General features: G+C 47.6%; 3 non-coding genes across 3 annotated transcripts; all 3 read right to left on the bottom strand.

The window, feature by feature from the left end:
• Positions 1-256: 256 nt before the first annotated feature.
• Positions 257-330, bottom strand: trnai-uau (transfer RNA isoleucine (anticodon UAU)). Its single transcript has one exon. It is a non-coding gene; the product is annotated as a tRNA-Ile (tRNA).
• Positions 331-15,500: 15,170 nt separating this feature from the next.
• Positions 15,501-15,573, bottom strand: trnak-cuu (transfer RNA lysine (anticodon CUU)). Its single transcript has one exon. It is a non-coding gene; the product is annotated as a tRNA-Lys (tRNA).
• A 1,444-nt stretch (positions 15,574-17,017) lies between these two features.
• On the bottom strand, positions 17,018-17,090 carry trnai-uau (transfer RNA isoleucine (anticodon UAU)). The gene has a single exon. It is a non-coding gene; the product is annotated as a tRNA-Ile (tRNA).
• Between the last annotated feature and the right edge of the window lie 4,317 nt (positions 17,091-21,407).

Raw genomic sequence — 21,407 nt, forward strand, 5'->3', positions numbered from 1 at the left:
AGTGTTCTTCTTGAAGCCCCTCCCTGTCTATTTCTTGTCCGGAGAAAATGATAATTCATTTCAATCCATTTAGGAGTACAATTCATCGGTAATAGGTATGTCATTGAGATGACAGGTCAGAGTGTAGGTAGAGATAGAATGGTGGTTGGCACAATTCAGCTTCTGTATCACCAGCTATGCAGGGTGGCAAGCCTGCTCAAATTCCAAGCAGATGGTTGTTTGCGAAGTGAGTTGGTGCTTTGGCAGAGAAAATAAACACCTAACGTGGGGCTCAGAACTCACAACCCTGAGATTATAAGTCTCATGCTCTACCGACTGAGCTAGCCAGGTACCTCACTAGTGATTTTGACTTGGTTGAATATCGTACATCCCAGTTTCTGCAAAATATGGTGATCAGTGAGTGTTGTTGATGGATCCTGTGGTGCAATCTGTTAGCGTGTTGTACTTATACAGCAGTATACAGTAATTCGTCGAAGGTTATGAGTTCAATCCCACCAGGAGCAAGTATTCTTCTTGAAGCCCATGCCTGTCTATTTCTTGTCCGAGGAAAATGATAATTTATTCAATCCATTTAGGAGTACAATTCATCGGTAATAGGGATGTCATTGACATTTACATTTACATTTAAGTCATTTGCAGACGCTCTTATCCAGAGCGACTTACAAATTGGTGCTTTCACCTTAGAGATGATCAGTGGAACAGATAATTTACAATAGTGCATCTAGGTCTTTTAAAGGGGAGGGGGGGTGAGAAGGATTGCCTGCTACTGTCGGAGGGGGGGAAAGGATTCCTTATCCTATCCAGGTGAAAGAGGTGGGTTTCAGGTGTCTCCGGGGTGGTGATTGACTCCGCTGTCCTGGCGTCGTGAGAGGGAGTTTGTTCCCACCATTGGGGGGCCAGAGAAGCGGAACAGTTTGACTGGCCAGGTGATGGGAACTGTACTTCCTCCCAGTGGTAGGGAGGCCAGCAGGCCAGAGGTGGATGAACGCCCAGTGCCCTTGTTTGGGTGTAGGGCCTGATCAGCCCCGGGAGGTACTGAGGTGCCGTTCCCCTCACAGCTCCGTGAGGCAAGCACCATGGTCTTGTGGAAGCGGATGCGAGCTTCAACTGGAAGCCAGTGGAGAGCTTGCGGAGGAGGGTGACGTGAGAGAACTCTGCAGGAAGGTTTGAACACCAGGGACTGGCTGCGGCGTTCTGGATGAGTTGTAGGGTTTAATGGCACAGGCAGGAGCCCAGCCAACAGCGGTTGCAGTAATCCAGGCAGACGGAGATGACAAGTGCCTGGATTAGACCTGCGCCGCTTCCTGTGTGAGGCAGGGCGTGCTCTGCGGATGTTGTAGAGCATGAACCTGCAGGAACGGGCCACCGCCTTGATGATATTGTGAGAACGACAGGTGTTGGTCAGGGATCAGCCAAGGTTCTTAGCGCTCTGGGGCGGACACAATGGAGTTGTCAACCGTGATGAGATCATGGAATCAGTCCTTCCCCGGGAGGAAGAACACTCCGTCTTGCCCGAGGTTCAGCTTGAGGTGATGATCCGTCATCCACACTGATATGTCTGCCAGACATGCAGGGATGCGATTCGCCACCTGGTCGTCAGAAGGGGGAAAGGTGATAGGAGATTATCTGTGGTGTCGTGACTTGGTGTACATAGAATAGATAGAGCCCTGGGGACACCAGTGGTGAGGCACGTGGTGAGGAGGAGCCTGACCCGCCACCTGGTAGGAGCGACCTGTCAGGTAGGGCCTGATACAGAGGGCCCTGGGGACACCAGTGCGGAGAGCACGGTGGAGAGGAGGATCTGATGATTCACACACCTATGAAGGCAGCCGATCTGTCTAGGCAGGATGAGAGCAGAGGAGAGAGTTAGCTTTCAGCCCCGTGGGATGCGCCTTCGTGATACAGAGAAGAGGAGGACTGTTGAATGACTAGTCTTGAAAGCTGACTGATTTGGATCAAGAAGGATTCTGAGAGAGAGGGGAGAGATGGCCAGGCTTGGAGTTCAAGAGATAAATAAAAGGATAGCCTTCTGTATTGAATGACAGAAGGGATCAGACTGGTTTCAGATCAGATGGTTGTTCTCTGAGAGATTAGTTGCTTCGGCAGGAAGGGAGAACCCAAGAGTTTTGTCGAGATGAGTTGATGATACGAGGTGAGGTAAGGAAGAAGGTCAGGGATGGTCTGGAGAAGAGAGGAGGGGATAGGGTCAAGCGGGCAGGTTGAAGACGGAGGGACGGCCGTCACAAGCGCGGATGTCATCTGGAGAGAGGAGAAGGGTGAGGCACAGGGTAGGGAGATGTCTGAGAACCAGGAGTCGGACTAGGTCAAGCGTGATCGGAGGTTGTTGGGGCCTTCTTTTTCAAAATGCGAGATGTCATCTGGAGAGAGAGGGAGAAAGAGGCCAGAGCACAGGGTAGGAGCAGTGTGAGCAGAACCAGCTGTGTCGCTTGACTTAACGAGGATCAGATGCTTGGAATTTAAAAAGTGACGGCTCATTCAAAGTGGAGGGTGGGGGAGGGGGAGGAAAAGAGGGGAGGAGAAGGGCAAAGAGCTTCCTAGGGCTAGAGGCAGATGCTTGGAATTTAGAGTGGTAGAAAAGTGGCTTTAGCAGCAGAGACAGAGGAGGAAATGTAGAGAGGAGTGAGGAAAGGATGCCAGGTCCGCAGGAGGCGAAGCCCATTTCCGCCGGGTTGCCCGGAGCCCTGTTCTGTGAGCTGCAATGAGTCAGCCGAGCCACGGAGCGGGAGGGGAGGACCGAGCTGGCTGGAGGATAGGGGACATAGAGAGTCAAAGGATGCAGGGGAGGAGAGGAGGGTTGAGGGAGGGCAGAAATCAGGAGATAGGTTGAGAAGGTTTGAGCAGAGGGAAGATGAGAGATGATAGGATGGAAGAGGAGAGAGTAAGCCGGGGAGAAGGCGAAGGTTGAGATGTTTGATACCATCCGAGTAGGGCAGTGTGGGAAGTGTTGGATGAGGCGAGAGGAAAAGGATACAAGGTAGTAGACTGGAGGGGATTGCAATGAGTTAGTGGAGACAGCATCTGGAGTAAAGAGGTTAGTGGAGGAACAGTCTAGTAAAGATGAGGTTGGAGCCTTGCCTGCTCAGAGTAGGGGGGAAGGTGAGAGGGGTGAGGTCAAAAGAGGAGAGGAGGAAAGAAGGAGGCAGAAGGGAATGGACTCAAAAGGTAGACGTGGGGAGGTTAAAGTCGCCCAGAATTGTGAGAGGTTATGAGCCAAGCCCCACAGGAAAGGGGAGCTTATCAAGGCATCAAACTTTGTCCGGATTGATGAACTCTATTCGGGAACCTGGAGTACGATAAATGATAAGGATGTTTAAGCTTGAAAGGGCTGGTAGGGGACTGTGACAGGCATGGAATTCAAAGGAGGCGATCACAGATGGGTAAGGGGAGAGAATGACCAGAGAGATGAGGATCGGTGCCACCACCCAACTGGGAGAAGCTCTGAGTGATCGAGAGTGCCACCACCCTGCCCAACGAAGCTCGAGCCAGAGCACGGCAGGACCCTCAGCAGGTGAGTCTGTGGTGATCCCACTCTGTGGTGATCCCAGTTTCCAAAATATGACTGGAGGGAGGCATAGGATCCTGAGATGAACTCTGCCTTGTTGGCCGCAGATCGGCAGTTCCAGAAATCGGCTACCGGAGACCTGGAACTCCACCAGGGTCGTGCGCTGGGACCACCAGATTAGGGTGGCCGCGGCCATGCGGTTGGAGCGTTTGTATGGTCTGAGAGAGGGTCAGAGAACAGGGATAAACAGACACATAGTTGACAGGCTAGAGAAGAGGCTACGCTAATGCAAGCAGATTGGAATGACAAGTGGACTGGTGCCGAATGTTCAGAAAGTTCGCACGTGGGGGTTAAATCCCATTGAATCAAGAATCTAAATTGACTAAAATGATTAAAATGAGCCAGCAGGTACCTCACTAGTGATTTTGACTTGCTAATGAATATCGACATCCCAGTTTCAAAATCGGTGACTAGTGAGTGTTTTTGATGGATCTTTGGTGCAATCTGTTAGCAGTGTTGTACTTATACAGCGTTACAGTAACGACAATAGCTGGTCTAAGCCCCACCAGGAGCAATCATTCTCTAGACCTGCCTGTATTTCTGTCCAGAAATGATAATTTATTCAGTCCATTTAGGAGTACAATTCATCGGTAATAGGGATGTCATTGAGATGACAGGTCAGAGTGCAGGAGAATAAAATACAAATTCATAGCCTTCTGTATCACCAGCTATGCAGGGTGGCAAGCCTGCTCGAAATTCCAAGCAGATGGTTGTTTGCGAGTGAGTTGGTGCTCCTCGGCATAGAAAATAAACACCCAACGTGGGGCTAACCCACGACCCTGAGATTAAGAGTCTCATGCTCTACCGACTGAGCTAGCCAGGTACCTCACTAGTGATTTTGACTTGGTTCGACATCGACATCCCAGTTTCTGCAAAATATGGTGATCAGTGAGTGTTGTTGATGGATCCTGTGGTGCAATCTGTTAGCGTGTTGTACTTATACAGCAGTATACAGTAATTCGATGCGAAGGTTATGAGTTCAAGCCCCACCAGGAGCAAGTATTCTCTTGAAGCCCCTGCCTGTCTATTTCTTGTCCGGAAAATGATAATTTATTCAATCCATTTAGGAGTACAATTCATCGGTAATAGGGATGTCGAGATGACAGGTCAGAGTGCAGGGTCAGAGATAGAATACAAATTCATAGCCTTCTGTATCACCAGCTATGCAGGGTGGAAAGCCTGCTCGAAATTCCAAGCAGATGGTTGTTTGCGAAGTGAGTTGGTGCTTCGGCAGAGAAAGTAAACACCCAACGTGGGGCTCGAACCCACAACCCTGAGATTAAGAGTCTCATGCTCTACCGACTGAGCTAGCCAGGTACCTCACTAGTGATTTTGACTTGGTTCGAATATCGTACATCCCAGTTTCTGCAAAATATGGTGATCAGTGAGTGTTGTTGATGGATCCTGTGGTGCAATCTGTTAGCGTGTTGTACTTATACAGCAGTATACAGTAATTCGATGCGAAGTTATGAGTTCAAGCCCCACCAGGAGCAAGTATTCTTCTTGAAGCCCCTGCCTGTCTATTTCTTGTCCGGAAAATGATAATTTATTCAATCCATTTAGGAGTACAATTCATCGGTAATAGGGATGTCATTGAGATGACAGGTCAGAGTGCAGGCAGAGATAAAATACAAATTCATAGCCTTCTGTATCACCAGCAATGCAGGGTGGCAAGCCTGCTCCAAATTCCAAGCAGATGGTTGTTTGCAAGTGAGGTGCTTCGCATAGAAAATAAACACCCAACGTGGGCAGAGAAAATAAACACCCAAAGTGGGGTTCAACCCACGACCCTGAGATTAAGAGTCTGAGTCCATGCTCTACCGACTGAGCTAGCCAGGTACCTCACTAGTGATTTTGACTTGGTTCGAATATCGTACATCCCAGTTTCTGCAAAATATGGTGATCAGTGAGTGTTGTTGATGGATCCTGTGGTGCAATCTGTTAGCGTGTTGTACTTATACAGCAGTATACAGTAATTCGATGCGAAGGTTATGAGTTCAAGCCCCACCAGGAGCAAGTATTCTTCTTGAAGCCCCTGCCTGTCTATTTCTTGGCCGGAAAATGATAATTTATTCAATCCATTTAGGAGTACAATTCATCGGTAATAGGGATGTCATTGAGATGACAGATCAGAGTGCAGGCAGAGATAAAATACAAATTCATAGCCTTCTGTATCACCAGCTATGCAGGGTGGCAAGCCTGCTCGAAATTCCAAGCAGATGGTTGTTTGCGAAGTGAGTTGGTGCTTCGGCATAGAAAATAAACACCCAACGTGGGGCTTGAACCCACGACCCTGAGATTAAGAGTCTCATGCTCTACCGACTGAGCTAGCCAGGTACCTCACTAGTGATTTTGACTTGGTTCGAATATCGTACATCCCAGTTTCTGCAAAATATGGTGATCAGTGAGTGTTGTTGATGGATCCTGTGGTGCAATCTGTTAGCGTGTTGTACTTATACAGCAGTATACAGTAATTCGATGCGAAGGTTATGAGTTCAAGCCCCACCAGGAGCAAGTATTCTTCTTGAAGCCCCTGCCTGTCTATTTCTTGGCCGGAAAATGATAATTTATTCAGTCCATTTAGGAGTACAATTCATCGGTAATAGGGATGTCATTGAGATGACAGGTCAGAGTGCAGGCAGAGATAAAAATACAAATTCATAGCCTTCTGTATCACCAGCTATGCAGGGTGGCAAGCCTGCTCGAAATTCCAAGCAGATGGTTGTTTGCGAAGTGAGTTGGTGCTTCGGCAGAGAAAATAAACACCCAACGTGGGGCTCGAACCCACGACCCTGAGATTAAGAGTCTCATGCTCTACCGACTGAGCTAGCCAGGTACCTCACTAGTGATTTTGACTTGGTTCGAATATCGTACATCCCAGTTTCTGCAAAATATGGTGATCAGTGAGTGTTGTTGATGGATCCTGTGGTGCAATCTGTTAGCATGTTGTACTTATACAGCAGTATACAGTAATTCGAATGCGAAGGTTATGAGTTCAAGCCCCACCAGGAGCAAGTATTCTTCTTGAAGCCCCTGCCTGTCTATTTCTTGGCCGGAAAATGATAATTTATTCAGTCCATTTAGGAGTACAATTCATCGGTAATAGGGATGTCATTGAGATGACAGGTCAGAGTGCAGGCAGAGATAGAATACAAATTCATAGCCTTCTGTATCACCAGCTATGCAGGGTGGCAAGCCTGCTCGAAATTCCAAGCAGATGGTTGTTTGCGAAGTGAGTTGGTGCTTCGGCAGAGAAAATAACCACCCAACGTGGGGCTCGAACCCACGACCCTGAGATTAAGAGTCTCATGCTCTACCGACTGAGCTAGCCAGGTACCTCACTAGTGATTTTGACTTGGTTCGAATATCGTACATCCCAGTTTCTGCAAAATATGGTGATCAGTGAGTGTTGTTGATGGATCCTGTGGTGCAATCTGTTAGCGTGTTGTACTTATACAGCAGTATACAGTAATTCGATGCGAAAGTTATGAGTTCAAGCCCCACCAGGAGCAAGTATTCTTCTTGAAGCCCCTGCCTGTCTATTTCTTGTCCGGAAAATGATAATTCATTCAATCCATTTAGGAGTACAATTCATCGGTAATAGGGATGTCATTGAGATGACAGGTCAGAGTGCAGGCAGAGATAAAATACAAATTCATAGCCTTCTGTATCACCAGCAATGCAGGGTGGCAAGCCTGCTCAAATTCCAAGCAGATGGTTGTTTGCGAAGTGAGTTGGTGCTTCGGCATAGAAAATAAACACCCAACGTGGGGCTCGAAAAAATAAACACCCAAAGTGGGGCTCGAACCCACGACCCTGAGATTAAGAGTCTCATGCTCTACCGACTGAGCTAGCCAGGTACCTCACTAATGATTTTGACTTGGTTCGAATATCGTACATCCCAGTTACTGCAAAATATGGTGATCAGTGAGTGTTGTTGATGGATCCTGTGGTGCAATCTGTTAGCGTGTTGTACTTATACAGCAGTATACAGTAATTCGATGCGAAGGTTATGAGTTCAAGCCCCACCAGGAGCAAGTATTCTTCTTGAAGCCCCTGCCTGTCTATTTCTTGGCCGGAAAATGATAATTTATTCAATCCATTTAGGAGTACAATTCATCGGTAATAGGGATGTCATTGAGATGACAGATCAGAGTGCAGGCAGAGATAAAATACAAATTCATAGCCTTCTGTATCACCAGCTATGCAGGGTGGCAAGCCTGCTCGAAATTCCAAGCAGATGGTTGTTTGCGAAGTGAGTTGGTGCTTCGGCATAGAAAATAAACACCCAACGTGGGGCTTGAACCCACGACCCTGAGATTAAGAGTCTCATGCTCTACCGACTGAGCTAGCCAGGTACCTCACTAGTGATTTTGACTTGGTTCGAATATCGTACATCCCAGTTTCTGCAAAATATGGTGATCAGTGAGTGTTGTTGATGGATCCTGTGGTGCAATCTGTTAGCGTGTTGTACTTATACAGCAGTATACAGTAATTCGATGCGAAGGTTATGAGTTCAAGCCCCACCAGGAGCAAGTATTCTTCTTGAAGCCCCTGCCTGTCTATTTCTTGGCCGGAAAATGATAATTTATTCAATCCATTTAGGAGTACAATTCATCGGTAATAGGGATGTCATTGAGATGACAGGTCAGAGTGCAGGCAGAGATAAAATACAAATTCATAGCCTTCTGTATCACCAGCTATGCAGGGTGGCAAGCCTGCTCGAAATTCCAAGCAGATGGTTGTTTGCGAAGTGAGTTGGTGCTTCGGCAGAGAAAATAAACACCCAACGTGGGGCTCGAACCCACGACCCTGAGATTAAGAGACTCATGCTCTACCGACTGAGCTAGCCAGGTACCTCACTAGTGATTTTGACTTGGTTCGAATATCGTACATCCCAGTTTCTGCAAAATATGGTGATCAGTGAGTGTTGTTGATGGATCCTGTGGTGCAATCTGTTAGCGTGTTGTACTTATACAGCAGTATACAGTAATTCGAATGCGAAGGTTATGAGTTCAAGCCCCACCAGGAGCAAGTATTCTTCTTGAAGCCCCTGCCTGTCTATTTCTTGGCCGGAAAATGATAATTTATTCAGTCCATTTAGGAGTACAATTCATCGGTAATAGGGATGTCATTGAGATGACAGGTCAGAGTGCAGGCAGAGATAAAATACAAATTCATAGCCTTCTGTATCACCAGCTATGCAGGGTGGCAAGCCTGCTCGAAATTCCAAGCAGATGGTTGTTTGCGAAGTGAGTTGGTGCTTCGGCAGAGAAAATAAACACCCAACGTGGGGCTCGAACCCACGACCCTGAGATTAAGAGTCTCATGCTCTACCGACTGAGCTAGCCAGGTACCTCACTAGTGATTTTGACTTGGTTCGAATATCGTACATCCCAGTTTCTGCAAAATATGGTGATCAGTGAGTGTTGTTGATGGATCCTGTGGTGCAATCTGTTAGCGTGTTGTACTTATACAGCAGTATACAGTAATTCGATGCGAAAGTTATGAGTTCAAGCCCCACCAGGAGCAAGTATTCTTCTTGAAGCCCTGCCTGTCTATTTCTTGTCCGGAAAATGATAATTTATTCAATCCATTTAGGAGTACAATTCATCGGTAATAGGGATGTCATTGAGATGACAGGTCAGAGTGCAGGCAGAGATAGAATACAAATTCATAGCCTTCTGTATCACCAGCTATGCAGGGTGGCAAGCCTGCTCGAAATTCCAAGCAGATGGTTGTTTGCGAAGTGAGTTGGTGCTTCGGCAGAGAAAATAAACACCCAACGTGGGGCTCGAACCCACGACCTGAGATTAAGAGTCTCATGCTCTACCGACTGAGCTAGCCAGGTACCTCACTAGTGATTTTGACTTGGTTCGAATATCGTACATCCCAGTTTCTGCAAAATATGGTGATCAGTGAGTGTTGTTGATGGATCCTGTGGTGCAATCTGTTAGCGTGTTGTACTTATACAGCAGTATACAGTAATTCGATGCGAAAGTTATGAGTTCAAGCCCCACCAGGAGCAAGTATTCTTCTTGAAGCCCCTGCCTGTCTATTTCTTGTCCGGAAAATGATAATTCATTCAATCCATTTAGGAGTACAATTCATCGGTAATAGGTATGTCATTGAGATGACAGGTCAGAGTGCAGGCAGAGATAGAATACAAACTCATAGCCTTCTGTATCACCAGCTATGCAGGGTGGCAAGCCTGCTCGAAATTCCAAGCAGATGGTTGTTTGCGAAGTGAGTTGGTGCTTCGGCAGAGAAAATAAACACCCAACGTGGGGCTCGAAAAAATAAACACCCAACGTGGGGCTCGAACCCACGACCCTGAGATTAAGAGTCTCATGCTCTACCGACTGAGCTAGCCAGGTACCTCACTAGTAATTTTGACTTGGTTCGAATATCGTACATCCCAGTTTCTGCAAAATATGGTGATCAGTGAGTGTTGTTGATGGATCCTGTGGTGCAATCTGTTAGCGTGTTGTACTTATACAGCAGTATACAGTAATTCGATGCGAAGGTTATGAGTTCAAGCCCCACCAGGAGCAAGTATTCTTCTTGAAGCCCCTGCCTGTCTATTTCTTGTCCGGAAAATGATAATTTATTCAATCCATTTAGGAGTACAATTCATCGGTAATAGGTATGTCATTGAGATGACAGGTCAGAGTGCAGGCAGAGATAGAATACAAATTCATAGCCTTCTGTATCACCAGCTATGCAGGGTGGCAAGCATGCTCGAAATTCCAAGCAGATGGTTGTTTGCGAAGTGAGTTGGTGCTTCGGCAGAGAAAATAAACACCCAACGTGGGGCTCGAACCCACGACCCTGAGATTAAGAGTCTCATGCTCTACCGACTGAGCTAGCCAGGTACCTTACTAGTGATTTTGACTTGGTTCGAATATCGTACATCCCAGTTTCTGCAAAATATGGTGATCAGTGAGTGTTGTTGATGGATCCTGTGGTGCAATCTGTTAGCGTGTTGTACTTATACAGCAGTATACAGTAATTCGATGCGAATGTTATGAGTTCAAGCCCCACCAGGAGCAAGTATTCTTCTTGAAGCCCCTGCCTGTCTATTTCTTGTCCGGAAAATGATAATTTATTCAATCCATTTAGGAGTACAATTCATCGGTAATAGGTATGTCATTGAGATGACAGGTCAGAGTGCAGGCAGAGATAAAATACAAATTCATTGCCTTCTGTATCACCAGCTATGCAGGGTGGCAAGCCTGCTCGAAATTCCAAGCAGATGGTTGTTTGCGAAGTGAGTTGGTGCTTCGGCAGAGAAAATAAACACCCAACGTGGGGCTCGAACCCACGACCCTGAGATTAAGAGTCTCATGCTCTACCGACTGAGCTAGCCAGGTACCTCACTAGTAATTTTGACTTGGTTCGAATATCGTACATCCCAGTTTCTGCAAAATATGGTGATCAGTGAGTGTTGTTGATGGATCCTGTGGTGCAATCTGTTAGCGTGTTGTACTTATACAGCAGTATACAGTAATTCGATGCGAATGTTATGAGTTCAAGCCCCACCAGGAGCAAGTATTCTTCTTGAAGCCCCTGCCTGTCTATTTCTTGTCCGGAAAATGATAATTTATTCAATCCATTTAGGAGTACAATTCATCGGTAATAGGTATGTCATTGAGATGACAGGTCAGAGTGCAGGCAGAGATAAAATACAAATTCATAGCCTTCTGTATCACCAGCTATGCAGGGTGGCAAGCATGCTCGAAATTCCAAGCAGATGGTTGTTTGCGAAGTGAGTTGGTGCTTCAGCAGAGAAAATAAACACCCAACGTGGGGCTCGAACCCACGAACCTGAGATCAAGAGTCTCATGCTCTACCGACTGAGCTAGCCAGGTACCTCACTAGTAATTTTGACTTGGTTCGAATATCGTACATCCCAGTTTCTGCAAAATATGGTGATCAGTGTGTGTTGTTGATGGATCATGTGGTGCAATCTGTTAGCGTGTTGTACTTATACAGCAGTATACAGTAGTTGATCGAAGGTTATGAGTTCAAGCCCCACCAGGAGCAAGTATTCTTCTTGAAGCCCCTGCCTGTCTATTTCTTGTCCGGAAAATGATAATTTATTCAATCCATTTAGGAGTACAATTCATCAGACAATAGGATGTCATTGAGATGACAGGTCAGAGTGCAGGGAGAGATAAAATACAAATTCATAGCATTCTGTATAACCAGCTATGCAGGGTGGCAAGCCTGCTCGAAATTCCAAGCAGATGGTTGTTTGCGAAGTGAGTTGGTGCTTCGGCAGAGAAAATAACCACCCAACGTGGGGCTCGAACCCACGACCCTGAGATTAAGAGTCTCATGCTCTACCGACTGAGCTAGCCAGGTACCTCACTAGTGATTTTGACTTGGTTCGAATATCGTACATCCCAGTTTCTGCAAAATATGGTGATCAGTGAGTGTTGTTGATGGATCCTGTGGTGCAATCTGTTAGCGTGTTGTACTTATACAGCAGTATACAGTAATTCGATGCGAAAGTTATGAGTTCAAGCCCCACCAGGAGCAAGTATTCTTCTTGAAGCCCCTGCCTGTCTATTTCTTGTCCGGAAAATGATAATTTATTCAATCCATTTAGGAGTACAATTCATCGGTAATAGGGATGTCATTGAGATGACAGGTCAGAGTGCAGGCAGAGATAAAATACAAATTCATAGCCTTCTGTATCACCAGCTATGCAGGGTGGCAAGCCTGCTCGAAATTCCAAGCAGATGGTTGTTTGCGAAGTGAGTTGGTGCTTCGGCAGAGAAATAAACACCCAACGTGGGGCTCGAACCCACGACCCTGAAATTAAGAGTCTCATGCTCTACCGACTGAGCTAGCCAGGTACCTCACTAGTGATTTTGACTTGGTTCAATATCGTACATCCCAGTTTCTGCAAAATATGGTGATCAGTGAGTGTTGTTGATGGATCCTGTGGTGCAATCTGTTAGCGTGTTGTACTTATACAGCAGTATACAGTAATTCGATGCGAAGGTTAGAGTTCAATCCCCACCAGGAGCAAGTATTCTTCTTGAAGCCCATGCCTGTCTATTTCTTGTCCGGAAAATGATAATTTATTCAATCCATTTAGGAGTACAATTCATCGGTAATAGGGATGTCATTGACATTTACATTTACATTTAAGTCATTTAGCAGACAGGCATGGGCAGATGCTTGGAATTTAGAGTGGTAGAAAGTGGCTTTAGCAGCAGAGACAGAGGAGGAAAATGTAGAGAGGAGGGAGTGAAAGGATGCCAGGTCCGCAGGGAGGCGAGTTTTCCTCCATTTCCGCCGGCTGCCCGGAGCCCTGTTCTGTGAGCTCGCAATGAGTCGTCGAGCCACGGAGCGGGAGGGGAGGACCGAGCCGGCCTGGAGGATAGGGGACATAGAGAGTCAAAGGATGCAGAAAGGGAGGAGAGGAGGGTTGAGGAGGCAGAATCAGGAGATAGGTTGGAGAAGGTTTGAGCAGAGGGAAGAGATGATAGGATGGAAGAGGAGAGAGTAGCGGGGGAGAGAGAGCGAAGGTTGGGACGGCGCGATACCATCCGAGTAGGGGCAGTGTGGGAAGTGTTGGATGAGAGCGAGAGGGAAAAGGATACAAGGTAGTGGTCGAGACTTGGAGGGGAGTTGCAATGAGGTTAGTGGAGGAACAGCATCTAGTAAAGATGAGGTTGAGCGTATTGCCTGCCTTGTGAGTAGGGGGAAGGTGAGAGGGTGAGGTCAAAAGAGGAGAGGAGTGGAAAGAAGGAGGCAGAGAGGAATGAGTCAAAGGTAGACGTGGGGAGGTTAAAGTCGCCCAGAACTGTGAGAGGTGAGCCGTCCTCAGGAAAGGAGCTTATCAAGGCATCAAGCTCATTGATGAACTCTCCGAGGGAACCTGGAGGGCGATAAATGATAAGGATGTTAAGCTTGAAAGGGCTGGTAACTGTGACAGCATGGAATTCAAAGGAGGCGATAGACAGATGGGTAAGGGAGAAAGAGAGAATGACCACTTGGGAGAGATGAGGATCCCGGTGCCACCACCCCGCTGACCAGAAGCTCTCGGGGTGTGCGAGAGCACGTGGGCGGACGAAGAGAGAGCAGTAGGAGTAGCGGTGTTGTCTGTGGTGATCCATGTTTCCGTCAGAGCCAAGAAGTCGAGGGACTGGAGGGAGGCATAGGCTGAGATGAACTCTGCCTTGTTGGCCGCAGATCGGCAGTTCCAGAGGCTACCGGAGACCTGGAACTCCACGTGGGTCGTGCGCGCTGGGACCACCAGATTAGGTGGCCGCGGCCATGCGGTGTGGAGCGTTTGTATGGTCTGTGCAGAGAGGAGAGAACAGGGATAGACAGACACATAGTTGACAGGCTAGAGAAGAGGCTACGCTAATGCAGAGGAGATTGGAATGACAAGTGGACTACACGTCTCGAATGTTCAGAAAGTTAAGCTTACGTAGCAAGAATCTAATTGACTAAAATGATTAAAATGATACAGTACTGCTGAGGTAGGCTAGCTACGTTGTTGACACTACCCTAATCAAGTCGTTCCGTTGAGTGTGAAGTTTCTACAATGCTGCTTTTCGGGGGCAAGCTGGCTAGCTAGCAGTGTTGGTTACGTTACGTTGCGTTAGGAGAACGACAATAGCTGGCTAGCTAACCTAGAAAATCGCTCTAGACTACACAATTATCTTTGAAACAAAGACGGCTATGTAGCTAGCTATGTAGCTAGCTACGATCAAACAAATCACACCGTTGGGACTGTAATGAAATGAAATGAAAATATGATACTACCTGTGGAGCGAAGCGGAATGCGACCGGAATGCGAAAGTTCTATTCAGTAGACGTTGGCTGGCTATTGGCTAGCTAGGAGTGTCTCCTACGTTAAGGACGACAAAATAGCTGGCTAGCTAACCTCGGTAAATTAAGATAATCACTCTAAGACTACACACTCTAACTAACTACACAATTATCTTGGATACGAAGACAGCAAAGACAACTATGTAGCTAGCTAACACTACACTAATCAAGTCGTTCAGTTGAGTGTGATAGTTACTACAGTGCTACGGTAGACGGTGAACGTGTTGGGCAGATAGGAGACGACGAAATACGATAATTACGCAATTATCTTTGATACAACGACGACTATGTAGCTAGCTAAGAAGAAATTGCTAAGATTAGACAAATCAGACCGTTGTACTATAATGAAATGTAATGAAAAAGTTATACAACCTGCAGACCGAAGCGCGGATGCGACCGGCTCGCTCCAACCCGGAAGTTGAAGACAGGGTCAGAGTGCAGGCAGAGATCGAATACAAATTCATAGCCTTCTGTATCACCAGCTATGCAGGGTGGCAAGCCTGCTCGAAATTCCAAGCACATGGTTGTTTGCGAAGTGAGTTGGTGCTTCGGCAGAGAAAACAAACACCCAACGTGGGGCTCGAACCCACGACCCTGAGATTAAGAGTCTCATGCTCTACCGACTGAGCTAGCCAGGTACCTCACTAGCGATTTTGACTTGGTTCGAATATCTTACATCCCAGTTTCTGCAAAATATGGTGATCAGTGATTGTTGTTGATGGATCCTGTGGTGCAATCTGTTAGCGTGTTGTACTTATACAGCAGTATACAGTAAATCGATGCGAAGGTTATGAGTTCAAGCCCCACCAGGAGCAAGTATTCTTCTTGAAGCCCCTGCCTGTCTATTTCTTGTCCGGAAAATGATAATTTATTCAATCCATTTAGGAGTACAATTCATCGGTAATAGGGATGTCATTGAGATGACAGGTCAGAGTGCAGGCAGAGATCGAATACAAATTCATAGCCTTCTGTATCACCAGCTATGCAGGGTGGCAAGCCTGCTCGAAATTCCAAGCAGATGGTTGTTTGCGAAGTGAGTTGGTGCTTCGGCAGAGAAAATAAACACCCGACGTGGGGCTCGAACCCACGACCCTGAGATTAAGAGTCTCATGCTCTACCGACTGAGCTAGCCAGGTACCTCACTAGTGATTTTGACTTGGTTCGAATATCGTACATCCCAGTTTCTGCAAAATATGGTGATCAGTGATTGTTGTTGATGGATCCTGTGGTGCAATCTGTTAGCGTGTTGTACTTATACAGCAGTATACAGTAAATCGATGCGAAGGTTATGAGTTCAAGCCCCACCAGGAGCAAGTATTCTTCTTGAAGCCCCTGCCTGTCTATTTCTTGTCCGGAAAATGATAATTTATTCAATCCATTTAGGAGTACAATTCATCGGTAATAGGGATGTCATTTCATCGGTAATAGGGATGTCATTTAGATGACAGGTCAGAGTGCAGGCAGAGATAAAATACAAATTCATAGCCTTCTGTATCACCAGCTATGCAGGGTGGCAAGCCTGCTCAAAATTCCAAGCAGATGGTTGTTTGCGAAGTGAGTTGGTGCTTCGGCAGAGAAAATAAACACCCAACATGGGGCTCGAACCCACGACCCTGAGATTAAGAGTCTCATGCTCTACCGACTGAGCTAGCCAGGTACCTCACTAGTGATTTTGACTTGGTTCGAATATCGTACATCCCAGTTTCTGCAAAATATGGTGATCAGTGAGTGTTGTTGATGGATCCTGTGGTGCAATCTGTTAGCGTGTTGTACTTATACAGCAGTATACAGTAATTCGATGCGAAGGTTATGAGTTCAAGCCCCACCAGGAGCAAGTATTCTTCTTGAAGCCCCTGCCTGTCTATTTCTTGTCCGGAAAATGATAATTCATTCAATCCATTTAGGAGTACAATTCATCGGTAATAGGGATGTCATTGAGATGACAGGTCAGAGTGCAGGCAGAGATAAAATACAAATTCATAGCCTTCTGTATCACCAGCTATGCAGGGTGGCAAGCCTGCTCGAAATTCCAAGCAGATGGTTGTTTGCGAAGTGAGTTGGTGCTTCGGCAGAGAAAATAAACACCCAACGTGGGGCTCGAACCCACGACCCTGAGATTAAGAGTCTCATGCTCTACCGACTGAGCTAGCCAGGTACCTCACTAGTGATTTTGACTTGGTTCGAATATCGTACATCCCAGTTTCTGCAAAATATGGTGATCAGTGAGTGTTGTTGATGGATCCTGTGGTGCAATCTGTTAGCGTGTTGTACTTATACAGCAGTATACAGTAATTCGATGCGAAGGTTATGAGTTCAAGCCCCACCAGGAGCAAGTGTTCTTCTTGAAGCCCCTCCCTGTCTATTTCTTGTCCGGAAAATGATAATTCATTCAATCCATTTAGGAGTACAATTCATCGGTAATAGGTATGTCATTGAGATGACAGGTCAGAGTGTAGGCAGAGATAGAATACAAATTCATAGCCTTCTGTATCACCAGCTATGCAGGGTGGCAAGCCTGCTCGAAATTCCAAGCAGATGGTTGTTTGCGAAGTGAGTTGGTGCTTTGGCAGAGAAAATAAACACCCAACGTGGGGCTCGAACCCACAACCCTGAGATTATAAGTCTCATGCTCTACCGACTGAGCTAGCCAGGTACCTCACTAGTGATTTTGACTTGGTTCGAATATCGTACATCCCAGTTTCTGCAAAATATGGTGATCAGTGAGTGTTGTTGATGGATCCTGTGGTGCAATCTGTTAGCGTGTTGTACTTATACAGCAGTATACAGTAATTCGATGCGAAGGTTATGAGTTCAATCCCCACCAGGAGCAAGTATTCTTCTTGAAGCCCATGCCTGTCTATTTCTTGTCCGGAAAATGATAATTTATTCAATCCATTTAGGAGTACAATTCATCGGTAATAGGGATGTCATTGACATTTACATTTACATTTAAGTCATTTAGCAGACGCTCTATCCAGAGCGACTTACAAATGGTGCTTTCACCTTATGACATCCAGTGGAACAGACACTTTACAATAGTGCATCTAGGTCTTTAAGGGGGAGGGGGTGAGAAGGATTACTTTATCCTATCCTAGGTATTCCTTAAAGAGGTGGGGTTTCAGGTGTCTCCGGAAGGTGGTGATTGACCTCGCTGTCCTGGCGTCGTGAGGGAGTTTGTTCCACCATTGGGGGCCAGAGCAGCGAACAGTTTTGACTGGGCTGAGCGGGAACTGTACTTCCTCAGTGGTAGGGAGGCGAGCAGGCCAGAGGTGGATGAACGCAGTGCCCTTGTTTGGGTGTAGGGCCTGATCAGAGCCTGGAGGTACTGAGGTGCCGTTCCCTCACAGCTCCGTAGGCAAGCACCATGGTCTTGTAGCGGATGCGAGCTTCAACTGGAAGCCAGTGGAGAGAGCGGAGGAGCGGGGTGACGGAGAGAACTTGGGAAGGTTGAACACCAGACGGGCTGCGGCGTTCTGGATGAGTTGTAGGGTTTAATGGCACAGGCAGGGAGCCCAGCCAACAGCGAGTTGCAGTAATCCAGACGGGAGATGACAAGTGCCTGGATTAGGACCTGCGCCGCTTCCTGTGTGAGGCAGGGTCGTACTCTGCGGATGTTGTAGAGCATGAACCTACAGGAACGGGCCACCGCCTTTGATGTTATTTGAGAACGACAGGGTGTTGTCCAGATCACGCCAAGGTTCTTAGCGCTCTGGGACGAGGACACAATGGAGTTGTCAACCGTGATGGCGGTAGATCATGGAACGGGCAGTCCTTCCCCGGGAGGAAGAGCAGCTCCGTCTTGCCGAGGTTCAGCTTGAGGTGATGATCCGTCATCCACACTGATATGTCTGCCAGACATGCAGAGATGCGATTCGCCACCTGGTCGTCAGAAGGGGGAAAGGAGAAGATTAATTGTGTGTCGTCTGCATAGCAATGATAGGAGAGACCATGTGAGGTTATGACAGAGCCAAGTGACTTGGTGTATAGCGAGAATAGGAGAGGGCCTAGAACAGAGCCCTGGGGGACACCAGTGGTGAGAGCACGTGGTGAGGAGACGGATTCTCGCCACGCCACCTGGTAGGAGCGACCTGTCAGGTAGGGACGCAATCCAGCGTGGGCCGCGCCGGAGATGCCCAACTCGGAGAGGGTGGAGAGGAGGATCTGATGGTTCACAGTATCGAAGGCAGCCGATAGGTCTAGAAGGATGAGAGCAGAGGGAGAGAGAGTTAGCTTTAGCAGTGCGGAGCGCCTCCGTGATACAGAGAAGAGCAGTCTCAGTTGAATGACTAGTCTTGAAAGCTGACTGATTTGGATCAAGAAGGTCATTCTGAGAGAGATAGCGGGAGAGCTGGCCAAGGACGGCAATGTCAAGAGTTTTGGAGAGAAAAGAAAGAAGGGATACTGGTCTGTAGTTGTTGACATCGGAGGGATCGAGTGTAGGTTTTTTCAGAAGGGGTGCAACTCTCGCTTCTTGAAGACGGGAGGGACGTAGCCAGCGGTCAGGGATGAGTTGATGAGCGAGGTGAGGTAAGGAGAAGGTCACCGGAGATGGTCTGGAGAAGAGAGGAGGGATAGGGTCAAGCGGGCAGGTTGTTGGGCGGCCGGCGTCACAAGACGCGTAGATGTCATCTGGAGAGAGAGGGGAGAAAGAGGTCAGAGCACAGGGTAGGGGCAGTGTGAGCAGAACTAGCGTGTCGCTTTGACTTAGCAAACGAGGATCGGATGTCGCTGACCTTCTTTTTCAAAATGGTTGACGAAGTCATCTGCAGAGAGGAGGAGGGGGGAGGGGAGGAGGATTCAAGAGGGAGGAGAAGGTGGCAAAGAGCTTCCTAGGGTTAGAGGCAGATGCTTGGAATTTAGAGTGGTAGAAAGTGGCTTTTAGCAGCAGAGACAGAGGAGGAAAATGTAGAGAGGAGGGAGGAAAGGATGCCAGGTCCGCAGGGAGGGTGAGTTTTCTCCATTTCCGCTCGGCTGCCCGGAGCCCTGTTCTGTGAGCTCGCAATGAGTCGCGAGCCACGGAGCGGGAGGGGAGGACCGAGCCGGCCTGGAGGATAGGGACATAGAGAGTCAAAGGATGCAGAAAGGGAGGAGAGGAGGGTTGAGGAGGCAGAATCAGGAGATAGGTTGGAGAAGGTTTGAGCAGAGGGAAGAGATGATAGGATGGAAGAGGAGAGAGAAGCGGGGGAGAGAGAGCGAAGGTTGGGACGGGCGCGATACCATCCGAGTAGGGGCAGGGGGAAGTGTTGGATGAGAGCGAGAGGGAAAAAGGATACAAGGTAGTGGTCGGAGACTTGGAGGGGGAGTTGCAATGAGGTTAGTGGAGGAACAGCATCTAGTAAAGATGAGGTTGAGCGTATTGCCTGCCTTGTGAGTAGGGGGAAGGTGAGAGGGTGAGGTCAAAAGAGGAGAGGAGTGGAAAGAAGGAGGCAGAGAGGAATGAGTCAAAGGTAGACGTGGGGAGGTTAAAGTCGCCCAGAACTGTGAGAGGTGAGCCAGTCCTCAGGAAAGGAGCTTATCAAGGCATCAAGCTCATTGATGAATCCTCCGAGGGAACCTGGAGGGCGATAAATGATAAGGATGTTAAGCTTGAAAGGGCTGGTAACTGTGACAGCATGGAATTCAAAGAGGCGATAGACAGATGGGTAAGGGGAGAAAGAGAGAATGACCACTTGGGAGAGATGAGGATCCCGGTGCCACCACCCCGCTGACCAGAAGCTCTCGGGTGTGCGAGCACGGGGCGGACGAAGAGAGCAGTAGGAGTAGCGGTGTTGTCTGTGGTGATCCATGTTTCCAGAGCCAAGAAGTCGAGGGACTGGAGGGAGGCATAGGCTGAGATGAACTCTGCCTTGTTGGCCGAGATCGGCAGTTCCAGAGGCTACCGGAGACCTGAACTCCACGTGGTCGTGCGCGCTGGGACCACCAGATTAGGTGGCCGCGGCCATGCGGTGGAGCGTTTGTATGGTCTGTGCAGAGAGGAGAGAACAGGGATAGACAGACACATAGTTGACAGGCTAGAGAAGAGGCTACGCTAATGCAGAGGAGATTGAATGACAAGTGGACTACACGTCTCGAATGTTCAGAAAGTTGCTTACGTAGCAAGAATCTAATTGACTAAAATGATTAAAATGATACAGTATCTGCTGAGGTAGGCTAGCTACGTTGTTGACACTACCCTAATCAAGTCGCTCCGTTGAGTGTGAAGTTTCTACAATGCTGCTTTTCGGGGGCAAGCTGGCTAGCTAGCAGTGTTGGTTGACGTTACGCCATGCGTTAGGAGAACGACAATAGCTGGCTAGCTAACCTAGAAAATCGCTTCTAGACTACACAATTATCTTTGAAACAAAGACGCTATGTAGCTAGCTATGTAGCTAGCTACGATCAAACAAATCACACCGTTGGGACTGTAATGAAATGAAATGAAAATATGATACTACCTGTGGAGCGAAGCGAATGCGACCGAATGCGAAAGTTCTATTCAGTAGACGTTGGCTGGCTATTGGCTAGCTAGGAGTGTCTCCTACGTTAAGGACGACAAAAATAGCTGGCTAGCTGAACCAACTCGGTAAATTAAGATAATCACTCTAAGACTCACACACTAACTAACTACACAATTATCTTGGATACGAAGACAGCAAAGACAACTATGTAGCTAGCTAACACTACACTAATCAAGTCGTTCAGCTGAGTGTGATAGTTACTACAGTGCTACGGTAGACGGTGAACGTGTTGGGCAGATAGGAGACGACGAACACGATAATTACGCAATTATCTTTGATACAACGATCATGTAGCTAGCTAAGAAGAAATTGCTAAGATTAGACAAATCAGACCGTTGTACTATAATGAAATGTAATGAAAAAAGTACAACCTGCAGACCGGCGGATGCGACCGGCCCGCTCCAACCCGGAAGTTGGAAGACAGGGTCAGAGTGCAGGCAGAGATCGAATACAAATTCATAGCCTTCATCGCC

Source organism: Oncorhynchus nerka, unplaced genomic scaffold (assembly GCF_034236695.1).
Source record: "Oncorhynchus nerka isolate Pitt River unplaced genomic scaffold, Oner_Uvic_2.0 unplaced_scaffold_2475, whole genome shotgun sequence".
NCBI lineage: Eukaryota > Metazoa > Chordata > Actinopteri > Salmoniformes > Salmonidae > Oncorhynchus > Oncorhynchus nerka.